Source organism: Suricata suricatta, chromosome 6, assembly GCF_006229205.1.
Source record: "Suricata suricatta isolate VVHF042 chromosome 6, meerkat_22Aug2017_6uvM2_HiC, whole genome shotgun sequence".
NCBI classification, from domain to species: domain Eukaryota; kingdom Metazoa; phylum Chordata; class Mammalia; order Carnivora; family Herpestidae; genus Suricata; species Suricata suricatta.
In genome coordinates, this window is record NC_043705.1 from 17,873,736 (window position 1) to 17,883,068 (window position 9,333).

Consider the following 9,333-nt stretch of genomic DNA (forward strand, 5'->3'; position numbering starts at 1 on the left):
GGCTGCTAGTCAAAAATAGGTTTCTTCTTCCGATTTTCACAAACGGTATGAAAGTCTGTGATTTCTCTGTGGTTTCCTGACTGTAAGACATCCATCGGTTTGGCTTTCTTCCTGTTAACTCTGACATTTTGAGTTTTAGTGATTGATTATGTGACTGACTTGGGAACCAGTCTCCAGGAGTCTGAGTGTGTGTGTGCATTTGTCTAGTCTGGGAGGCTGGGTGTCTCTCTGTGCGTGCACATGTGTGTTACCTGGTGGACATTGTGAGCAGACAAGGATTATGATGTTTGGTATTCTGTTTTCACTATCTAAATCCTACCGGAGACAACAGGGAAAACCTGGGTAATTTGAAAAGCATGGATCATCCCTACCCAGACTGGTTTGGGTTATTTGATGTTTTAATTAAACAACGAGAGGGTATTTATTTGGCTAGGGAATCAGAGGTACTTAGAATGGTGAGCCATTTTGACTAGATTCCTACTGACTTAATGAGGTATTTTTCTGTGTTTTTCCCCCAAAGGATAAAGTTGAGTGGAAAAGGATTGTTCACGTCCACTATAGCTTGTCTCTTTCCCTCAACCACCCTGATTCCAATTTCTAATTTCCTTTGCTGTAGTGAGGTCTGAGAAGATCTGCACATGGAGGCCATCTTGAACATTTTTTTCCCCATTAAGATGAAAGGATACTCTTTGAACAGTAGCTTCATACTCCGATGTCTAACCGGGTAGGCCCAAGGTCTGTAAGTTTAAGTAGCATGACAGAAATGGCAAGTTAATAATTTGTTTTATGAATCTAGTCATCACAGGTTTGTATAAAATAAGTTGTAAATGCGTATAATGGGTATATGTTATTAGAGGTCCCTTTTTCCTTTCTGATTCATGAGTAGGTTACACAGAGGCTTATTTAAGCTCTTAGGTTTTTACTGGGTTTATGTGTGTTCCACTACCCTGAGCGCTCAGGTCTCCCTCTGAAACAATAGCGTGGGGCCCATTCAAGTGCTGCCTGGGGTATCAATACTCCGGCTCTGCCGAGCTGCCAGTGCAGGTGTGGACTCCAGAGCATTCGAGTGTATGGGGATAAGAATGTAGCCCCCACTGAGAATACATGACGGTCTGTTTCTGCTTTGAAGTAATCTGTGGTAAGTTTCTTTCTATAGTAGCAGGTTCTTCTTAAAAATGGGTTCCAAATATCCTGGAGCATGCTGGGTGCATGTCAATTTTATAATAGTCCCAAGGCCAGAAGGGAGAGCAAGGATTCCTTCTTGAATGTTGAACACTGTTTGGTGCTTGTCTCTCCAAGTCCCCCAAAACAGTTCTATGAGGCAAAGAGACCACTGATGGTGAAGATCATCAAGAGGTTTACTTGCTTGCCTAAAGCCAAGAAAGGGGCTGAAGGTCTGCAATGTGACTCCAAGCCAGATTCCTAAGCGGGGCTTTTTCCTACTGCACTGTGTGTGATGTGCCTGGAGGTCTCTTGCTGGCATTGGAGGATCTGGTCAGGTATCAGAATGAAGAGATGGTTTATGAAAAGACCGTTTGAAGGTGACGGTCATAATCTGTAGGGTGCTTTTCTTTCTTTTTTGTGTGGCAGTAATTATTTTTACTCAAAGTGTTTGAAGGCTGTCCTATGAAGACGGAAGCTTCAAACAAGTTTCCTTAATTATCCTTTTAATAGAATTAAAGAAAATGTCATACGAAGGGGGTGCTTTTCTGACTTCGAAATGACGGAGGTCCCTGAGCCTCCACACTGAGCCTAAGCAGGATACCTGCAAGGAATTTTGTTCCTTAGGCCCAGAGGGCTGGTTTTTAAATTAATCCATAACGAAGTAAATAAGTATACAAAGACAATGCGTTGCAAATCATATGGCATAGTCTATTAACAACTACAATCGATCGTGTGATTTTTCTTTTACCTTTGGGAGACATTTTGGTTTTGTAGGGTATGCTTTTCAAAGAAAACTAGTTGTTCTCCTCTCCCTTACTCTTACTCACACACACACACACACACACACACACACACACACACACACACTCATTCATTTCACCTTTAAAAGACACTCTTGAGCGTGGCAAGAGAACAACACAGCCCAGGCAGCAGGACCGAATGAGGATAATGAGAAGGGACAGAATCAGGTCAGAGAGCTGGATATTAAAACTTGATAGGCATGATTGCTGGACAAACACTTGATAGGTTTTTAAATTACTATTATGGGGTATCAAAAATTAATATAAAGCTACAGCGAGATTTTTATAATGGACACTTAAATAATATAGCCTTGTTTCTGATCAAAAAATAATATGTAGCTGTTTGGAAGACATAACTGCAAGCAAGAAAATAACAATCACCTAATCCTACCATGCTGAGACAAAATTCTTAAATGGATGAAGAATGTGATATATTGGAATTTTACTACATCACTGAAAGGCAAAAAATAAATAAATACATAAATAAAAGGCTAAAAGCCCATATATTATTCTTATAGGCTCTGTCCTTGAATGCTTGTAGGAAACCAAGGTGATGAAAAATGTTACACCCCCCCATATAGAGATTCAGATTGCATTACTGAAGTCAGAAGTTTTAGCAATTTGTACTAAGCGCTGGTTCATTTTTGGGGGTAGGTACCAATACAGCTGGAAATATTTAGGGTATTGAGCCCGGTGTTGGTTCTGGGTACAGAACCACAGTTCTGTGGTTTCCCCGCTTTTCCTAAGCTTTGCAGACACTAGAAAGCTTATGCCAGGCTGAAATGTTAAATTTATCATTAGTGATATTTAACTTCATATGAAAAATGATATTTATAGTAACTGAAAAGCACAGGAAATATTACAAAGGGAGTAAAACTATCCATGAGCACTCACTTACATTGACTGTGCAAATGCATTTGATTTTAAACCTAGAAAAATCCTTTCACAATGTATACATATGTCAAATCATCTTGCGTGCAGTTTAAATATTCTACAATTTTATTTGTCTAGTATATGTCAGTAAAGCTGGGGGGGAGGGAGAGAAAAAACAAAAAGTCCACATTCTAACCTTTTGAACCTGTTGATATCTTAGGCACAGGAAAAGACACTTTCAGGATGTGACTAAGCTTCCAGATCTTGAAATGAAGATGTTATCTTGGACTATCTCCACTCAATATAATCGCATGAATCCTTAGAAGTGCAAGAGGGAGAAAGCTGGTGAGTTCATAAGATAGAAGTGACGTGAGAGGGGCATAGCCTGCCATTGCCGTCCTTGAAGGTGGGAGGAGGTCATGAGCCAAAGAATGTAAGCAGCCCCAGAAGCTGGAAAGGGCCCTCAGCTAAACACTGTAAGAAACCAAATTTTATCACCAACTTGAATGGTAACCTCAGTTCCAGAATGCCAAAGGAATGGATTCTCTCCTGGCATTTCCAGTAAGGAATACAATCCTGCTGACACACTAGTTTTAGCCCTGTGAGATATATCTGATCAGCAGAACTGTAAGATAATAAATTTGTCTTGTCTTAAGCCTTTGAAGTCATGACGATTTGTTACAGCAGCAGCAGAAAACGAATACACGCTGCAAAGGGCTTGGACCATTTTGCAGTCTCATCAGCAAATGATGAGCTTGTCTCCCCACATCTTTGCAGACACACTGTGTTGCCAGACCTGGAGATTTTTGCCCATCCAGAGGGTGAGAAGGCTTCTGTGCAACTTTAGTTTGCTTGTCTCTTAGAATGTAAGAGGCCAAGTGCCTTTCCATTTAGGTTTATTTGCATTAAATGAATGTCTGTTCATGTTTGTTGCCCATATTTCTATTGTGTCGTTGGCATTTTATCAAATTCAAAGAGTTCTTCACATACTGAGAAATTGTGGACTTTCTATGTAATGGGAATTACAACTATTTCCCCCCCCCCAAATCATTCATTTTCTGTGTGGATTTAAAGGTGAACACTGACTCCTTCACTATTATCTCTAGTTTCCATGACGTTTTCATCAGATTGTGGTAGGTCTTGGGTAACACAAGCTAAAATATCACCAAGAGAACACATTTTTGAGGGAAGAAATAGAAAAAACAAGGAGTTGTTGAAAAGACTTGCTTCCTTCCTCACTTTTTCATTTCCAGTCTGAGCCACTGTCATGGCTCTGTTCTAAGGCTTTGGCCTGAAGTCCATGTGTGGCTCCCAATTCTAGACTGGCCACCACCAGGAAGAAAAGACTGCGCATCACAATACAGGATTGCAGCAAGTATAGCGTTTTGCCTCAAAGTCTTTAATTAAAAGTTGCACCCTTAGACTATAAGCTGTCCAAGAACTCCACCCATTGGTGTTTCGTCCGGGCAGAGCCACTGCTATCATTACTCACAGCGAAACGCTGACAGGCCCTTCTCTGCAGTGACACCAGTCAGCTCAGGTTATAATTACCCTTGTTACATCATTGCTTCCCTTGCTACACACAGAGCAAGCCAGCTCTTGCTTAGGAGACAGATTTGCGTTTATAGCCAAAGAGTTGTTCCTTTCTAATTCAAACCAGGTTTGCTGATAGCCGGGAGGGGGTGTGGGGGGAGGAAAAACTGTTATAATTAGAGCATCATGAGGAAAAACAATAAACATGTAAAGGATGAGGAGGTGATCATCATCTAGTTAGAAACAGAAGATCAGGGCATAAGCCAGGCATTTCTGACAAGGATATCAGTACTAGGTTCATTAACTGCCCTTCCTGCTTTCAGAATATTTTAAATGTGGCAATTTACATTAAAATGGATTTAGTGACACCATCGTCTCATTACTGTCAGTTTACATTTGGGTTCATAAACTATAATTGTAAATAAAATATGCTTTTCATTACAATGTCTATTTAGTAGACTACGGTAGGAAATTAGAGGCATAATCATGATCTAAATTATTAATTCAGTGATATTTTTCAGGTGCTGTATATAGACACTCCAGTGTGCGAAATGAATATGCACGCAGTGGTGGAATTAGGTCTCTATCTCTGTGTTCTGTCTCCTCTTCCCTGTTTTTATCCTATACTGGTTTTGCTTTTTCACTTCTTCACTGCGGTACATGGTAAAAGAGGGTTTCTCGAGTAGTTACAAGATGACTATATGACATTATTTTTATGTAATTTCTCTAAGTTTCAAGGAGGACCCTAATAAATAGTACTTCTCCTCTTGTCCATGTCCTAAATATTCTGAGAAATCAAGAGGAAGGCAGATTGGGAAATCAAAATATCAGCTTTACTATGGACACAATTTACACTGGAGGACATAACTTAGTCTGTGGGCCAAATCGACTAGAATTATGAGCAATGTCTGGTCTGTCCTGATGATACTGGACAAGGCAGCCTTCCCCCATGTACTGGCCTTGATAATGGCCATCCAAAAATGTCAGATCTTAATCTCTAGCACCTGTCAAGGTTAACTGGTAAAGTTTTACAGATGTGATTTAAGTTAAGATTCTTGAGAGGTGGAGAGTTTTCTGGATATCAAAGTGGGCCTAAGTATCTTTAGAAGAGTCCTTACAAGAGAGTACCAGTGGGAGATAAGACAGAAAGGAGAAGGCAATGTGACCACAAAAGCAGAGACTAGAATGATGCGGCAACAAGCCAAGGAATGTCAGAGCCTAAGATGCTGGAAGAGGCAAAAACCACCTCCCCCTCACCACCATCAGTCTCTTGAGGGAGTGTGACCTGCTGAATCCTTGATATTGGCCCAATGAAACTGAATTTGGATTTCTGGCTTCCAGAGTGTGAAAGAATAGATTTCTGTTATAATGAGCCACAAAATTTATGATAATGTGTCATAGCAATCTTGGGAAACTAATATCCTCCCCAAACACCTCTGGGAGAAGGCCTCCGGCGGTTGTGAAAATGGAGGCTGTCAAGAGGGAGAAGAGCTGAGAGGGCTTCTGGTGCCCAGTTCATGCTTGAAAACTCGCCCGTCAGGTGGGACACTCCACCTCTTGTGGGGTAGAGTGGTCACAGAGGAGAGACAAGCCAGGGATGTGTTCTGGGCAAATCCCCAACACATAACCCCAACAAAACATATTCCTTCTCTTTGATTCATGGTCTTCCTGAAATTCTAACAACTACCATGCTGAAGTAACTTTTGGTATTTAAACACTATGGTCATTGTTACATTTGAACAAAGTCTGAAGTTGAAATTAGCTTCTACATTGGAGGGCTTTGAGAGTCAAGATTAACATTGAATAAGAACAAAATTATTCATAAAGTTGAAATTTTACTTGTCTCTCTGCCTCCCAACCATCTTTCATATTGTGTGGGGATAACATAGAAAGGGAGGCTGTCTTTTATCCTGCTTAAAGAAAGAAGTCAGTCAGTAAGATTCTCAAATATGTTGCTCATGCTCATCCTGTAAAACGGGACTATCTCCTTATAAATGTCCAAGTTTATTGTATTTGAAAATATTTTCCCAGGGTGCATGGGTGGTTCAGTCAGTTGAGTATCCAACTCTTGATTTTGGCTCAGGTCATGAACTCACGGTTATGGAATCAAGCCCCATGTTGGGCTCCACTTGAGCTTTGTCTCTCCCTCCCTCTCTCTCAAAAGAACATTAACGTTTTCTTTAAATAAAGTAAAAAAATTAAAATATTTTCCCTTCAATATTGTATAATTATGTAGAAAGGAACTATACCTAACTAACTGAAATCCTTTATTTTTAAAAGCTCTCCCCTGTCTAAAAAATTGACAAACTACAGAAAGGTTAAAAATACAAAAACATATATAAGAAAACAAAACAAAAGCATCACCTACTGACCATGCCTAAAAGAAGCATGATTCATGCAGCATAACCATTTTTTCACTATTCCTTTCTTCTCTTTCATATGGGTTTCCTAATATGATGTGGTGAATATTAGTTCCCACTCCATGTCTAAATAAGCTGTTTATTCAAAAAATATTTGTTGAGTGCTAGTCACTATGTGCTAAGCATTATTCAATTAACAAAGAGCTCCATTGTGGTGACTTACTTTTTCATGACTATGGTATCCTTTGGAAAGTTTGATTTAACTCAGTTGGAGGAACATATTTCCCTAATGTAGGCACACATAGGCAATGAATAACATGCAGTTATTTCTGAGGCATGACATCAAAAACATTCAAGCAATGGAGAATCATTTTCTTTCTTGCAAATGCAAACTAAATGATGGACAAAATATTTGAGTAGGCCATTTCTGCCCACTAATGAAGGGATAAAAAGAGGTGATACTGTTCTACTGAATCCTTCACATTTACTCTTTAGCTCTTTGAAGCACATTCTCTAGACCTAAAAAAAATTGATACAGACATTCAGAGAATCTAGTATCATAAGCACTGGACTTTATGAAAATAGGAATATAGTCTTCTTTCTATCTTTATACTTCACAGAACTATTTGGGAAGCTCTAAGTTTTTCTTTTGTTTTTGTTTGGTTTTCCAACAATGAGTGCTTGTGTTTTGGAACCTGATGTCAATGCTATGCATATCTCTTCTTGTATTATTCCATCTCTTGCCTACACAAATATATTTTAAATTCCTTTGTGGGGTTTTGTTATATTTTATATTATTCTTCTACATCATTTAAAATAGCACAGTGCTACTGACAAGGCATTTAATGAAATTTCTCAATGGAGAGAGAAGAAAGAGAAGTTAGAATGTTTTGAAAGGGGAAAGATAGAATATGATAAATCGGGCATGGCCAGTGGGTGTCAAGAAAACTTTGCATTGTTTGATCAGTTTTATATAAAAAAATAATTATTCTAAGACCTTATCCCTTTGCTGTTTACTATAATATCACTTGCAAATTTAGAAAGTGAATATTTTTATAAGGAAATAAATTGGGGGACACCTAGGTGGCTGAGTAGGGTAAGTGTTCAACTCTTGATTTTGGTTCAGGTCATGATCTCACAGTTTGTGAGAATGAGCCCCACATTGGACTCTGTGCTGGAGTGTGGAGCCTGCTTGGATTTCTCTTTCCTCCTCTCTCTTTGCCCCTTTCCTGCTCTCTCTCTCTCTTACACACACAATAAATAAATAAACATTAAAAAAAAGAAAAAATTGGGACATTTTTCCATAGAATTTGAGTGCTATGGAAGAATCCTTTAATCAACAAATTATGTCATGTGATTTTAAAAGTTAAAAAGACACCTAGATAAAAATATTCTTAATACCCTTAATGTTTTACTCCTTTGGACAATTATTTACACTTTTATAGACCTTCAATGCCATAATCTCCTTTAAATATTTTTATTCCATTTCCTTTCAGATATACATTGATCACATGTCAAGTGGATACTGTCAATTTACTCTTTCAAATTTCATTTACTTATGTTTAAACATGTAAACCCTTTCCCAGAGGATCACTAAGCAATTCACAGAAGTGAGACTGACAATTGTGTGGCAGCTCTTAGGTATTTGCAGATACAGAGAGAGAGGCTGTCAGGTTTTTTTTAAATTTTTTTTTTTGAGAGAGAGAGAAAAGTACACAAGCAGGGGAAAGGCACAGAGGAAGACTCTTGAACAGGCTCTATGCTCAGCATGGAGGCCAAGGTGGGGCTTGATCTAATGACCCTGAGATCATAACCCAAACTGAAACCAAGAGTCAGATGCTCAACTGACTGAGACACACAGGGGTCCCAAGAGGTTGTCATTTTAATGTGTGAAGACCGGCTAGTGATCACCCCTTTACTTGCCTCTCCATAATTCAGGTCTTAAAAATTTTCAGCATGTGGCCTTTTCTCCTACAACCATAGCCAAAGAGTTGTTTAACTTTGATTACAGAAGCAAGAGGTAAGAGATAGTTAGAAACGAAAGCCTGATGTAACTGGAAATTTCTGACAAAGGATAGTTTAAGAAGTTACAGAGAAAATTATGAAACATTTTTGAATAAAACTATAAAAGACCTAAATAAATTAATTGCTATACCATGTTCATGGACAGGAAGATTCAGTTTTGAAAGAAAATCTGATTACTCCACAAATATTTAAAATTTTCTTTCCCACTATCTATTTTGTTCTGTGGAACATAAAAAGAAGAGACTTTCTGGAGTTTTATGAGGGTATACAAGCTCCCAAAAGGAGCTTCCCAAAGGAAATTTCTGAAGACTATCTCAGAGGAATTTTGCCTGTCAGATATTGAGACATTATGAAAGAATAGTAATCAAGACACTGTGGCATTTATTCAGGAATGGACAAATAAAACAGGGAATGGAGCCCAAAATCAGTCCTTTTCATAAGGGGGATTTACTGTATAACATCTGTGGCACTACAAATCAGTGGGGGAATAGAGAGCCTTTTAAACAAATGGTACAAGTTAAATATACCATTTAGTTATTATAGAAGGTTATGGCAACCTTAGAATCCATTAGAGATGA

At 38.7% G+C, this 9,333-nt stretch overlaps 1 long non-coding RNA gene across 1 annotated transcript; it reads left to right on the forward strand.

Annotated features, from left to right (window-relative positions):
* Window positions 1-1,074: 1,074 nt before the first annotated feature.
* LOC115294421 lies at window positions 1,075-4,266 on the forward strand. Its single transcript, XR_003909886.1, has 3 exons — window positions 1,075-1,138; window positions 3,058-3,182; window positions 4,091-4,266. It is a non-coding gene; the product is annotated as an uncharacterized LOC115294421 (long non-coding RNA).
* The last annotated feature ends 5,067 nt before the right edge of the window (window positions 4,267-9,333 follow it).